This window comes from Apium graveolens, chromosome 1, assembly GCF_009905375.1.
Source record: "Apium graveolens cultivar Ventura chromosome 1, ASM990537v1, whole genome shotgun sequence".
Taxonomy (NCBI): Eukaryota; Viridiplantae; Streptophyta; class Magnoliopsida; order Apiales; family Apiaceae; genus Apium; species Apium graveolens.
In genome coordinates this window covers 120,475,557-120,478,714 of record NC_133647.1, presented here as the reverse complement: position 1 = coordinate 120,478,714, position 3,158 = coordinate 120,475,557, and positions in this window count along the sequence as shown.

Genomic DNA, 3,158 nt, shown 5'->3' with positions numbered 1-3,158 from the left:
AGGGAAAAAGAAGGAATCTATGGTACTTGGACAGTGGATGTTCAAGGCACATGACAGGAGATTTCACCCTGCTCACAGAGTTCAAGGAGAGAGCTGGCCCTAGCATAACCTTTGGAGATGACAGCAAAGGGTTCACTATGGGATATGGCTTGATTTCAATGGAAAATGTCATCATTGATGAAGTTGCATTAGTTGATGGTCTCAAACGCAATCTATTGAGCATCAGTCAACTATGTGACAGAGGGAATACTGTTTCCTTCAATTCTGAAGCCTGTGTTGTTACCAGCAAGAAGGACAACAAAGTGGTTCTAACTGGAGTTAGAAAAGGAAATGTGTACTTGGCTGACTTCAACTCTACAGATGCAGAATCAATCACTTATCTTTTCAGCAAAGCAAGTCAAGATGAAAGTTGGCTATGAAACAATGAGTTGTCCCATTTGAATTTCAAGACAATGAATGATCTAGTCAAAAATGACTTAGTTAGAGGAATGCCTCTAGTGGAATTCTCAAGGGATGGACTGTATGATGCTTGTCAAAAAGGAAAGCAAAAGAAAGCATCATTCAGTAAGAAGCTTGAATCAGCAATTGATGAACCATTACAATTGCTACACATGGATCTTTTTGGACCAGTCAATGTATTGTCAATTTCAAGGAAAAGATATTGCCTAGTGATTGTAGATGATTTCTCAAAGTTTTCATGGACCTATTTTCTTGGATCAAAGGATGAAGCTAGTGAAATCATTATCAATCATATCAATCAAGTCAACAACCATCCAGATTTCAAAGCAAGGAATATCAGGAGTGACAATGGAACTGAGTTCAGGAATTCTACCATGAGGTTGTTCTGTGAAGAAAATGGGATCATGCATGAGTTCTCAGCTCCGAGGACTCCACAACAAAATGGTGTGGTGGAAAGGAAGAACAGATCACTAATTGAAGCTGCAAGAACAATGCTTGAAGAATCAAAACTCCCAACATATTTTTGGGCTGAGGCTGTTAACTGTGCATGTTACACTCAGAATATTTCTCTAATCAATCAGGCAAAAGGCATGACTCCCTATCAATTGTTCAAGAGAAGAAAACCAACCTTAAACTTCCTTCATGTCTTTGGTAGCAAATGCTACATTCTAAGGAATCAACCTGATCACAAAGGCAAGTTTGATGCAAAGGCTGATGAAGGGATATTTGTTGGTTATTCTGCTGGAAAATCATATAGGGTCTACAGTCTAAGAACCAACATTGTTATGGAATCTGTGCATGTTGTGTTTGATGAAAAAAAGATTGATGGACTAACAGATGAGGGACATCATGAAGGACTCAAATTTGACAACATTGATATATATTGTGATGATAGTGAAGATGAGAATGATGGAGAAGACACTTCAAAAAGGATTCAAAATTTGCCTTTGGATAATGCACAAAATGCTGCATCAGTTGAAAGTCATAACTCAGCATCCGTTGACTGAAGTAATGCAGCATCCGTTGACAGACAAAGTGCTTCATCCGTTGAAGTACATAATGGAGCATCCATTGATCATAGTTCATCAGCAGATAATCAAATTACATCATCAATTGATAGAACTCCCATTTCCTTGCAAAGGACCAACAACTCAGGGGGAGTTTCAACTAATCAACACTCTATCTCACATCATGACAACACTGAGGCCACCTCATCTAGAGCTAATCTACCACCTCAAAGGAAATGGACCAAGAATCATCCCTTTGAACTAATCATTGGTGATGCAACATCTAAGGTGAAAACTAGAAGGGCTACTCAAGATGAATGTCTATACAGTAGTTTTCTATCACAGGAGGAACCTAAGAGAGTGGAAGAAGCTCTATTGGATCCAGATTGGATTTTAGCAATGTAAGAGGAGCTAAACCAATTTAAGAGGAACAAAGTATGGAAGCTGGTACCCAAGCCAAAGAACAAGAGTTCTATTGACACAAAATGGGTATTCAGAAATAAGATGGATGAAAATGGCATTGTCATAAGGAATAAAGCTAGATTGGTTACCAAGGGCTACTCTCAATAAGAGGGAATAGATTTTGATGAGACATTTGCTCCTGTTGCAAGACTTGAAGCCATCAGAATTTTTCTAGCCTATACAGCCCATCCCAATTTCAAAGTCTATCAAATGGATGTCAAGAGTGCATTTCTGAATGGAGAATTGGAGGAAGAAGTCTATGTGAGCCAACCTCCAGGGTTTGAAGATCCAAATTTTCCAGACCATGTGTATTATCTGTTGAAAGCACTCTATGGACTAAAGCAAGCACCTAGAGCCTGGTATGAGACTTTGTCAAAATTTCTCCTAGATAATTACTTCACAAGAGGTACTGTTGATAAAACTCTTTTCTTTAGAAATGTTAATGGCTCTACAATCCTTGTTCAAATTTATGTAGATGATATTATATTTGGTTCTACAGATGATAAACTTTGTAAAAAGTTTGCTAAGTTAATGCAAAGTAAATATGAAATGAGCATGATGGGAGAGCTAACTTATTTTCTTGGTTTACAAGTTAAACAAGTTAGTGGTGGAATTTTCATTAGTCAAACTAAATATATTTATGATCTTTTAAAGAAGTTTGACTTAATGGAATGTTCATCTGCAAAAACTCACATGGCCACTGCCACTAAGCTTGAATTAAACAAGGCTGAAAAGTTTGTGGACATTACAAGCTATAGAGGCATGGTTGGTTCACTTCTATATTTAACTGCTAGTAGACCTGATATAATGTTTTCTACATGTCTTTGTGCTAGATTTCAAGCTGATCCTAGAGAATCTCACTTAGTTGCTATTAAAAGAATTTTCAGATATCTCAAAGGGACTCCAAATCTAGGAATTTGGTACCCTAGAGAGTCTGGTTTTGATCTAATTGGCTACTCAGATGCAGATTATGCAGGTTGCAAAATAGACAGGAAAAGTACAACTGCACCTGTCAATTTCTAGGGAATAAACTTGTGTCATGGTTCCGTAAGAAGCAAAATTTTGTTTCTACATCAACAGCTGAGGCTGAGTACATTGCTGCTGGTAGTTAATGTGCACATATATTATGGATGAGGAATCAACTATTTGACTATGGGCTAAAAGTTGACAAAATTCCAATATTCTGTGACAACACAAGTGTCATTGCCATTACTGAAAATCCAGTGCAGC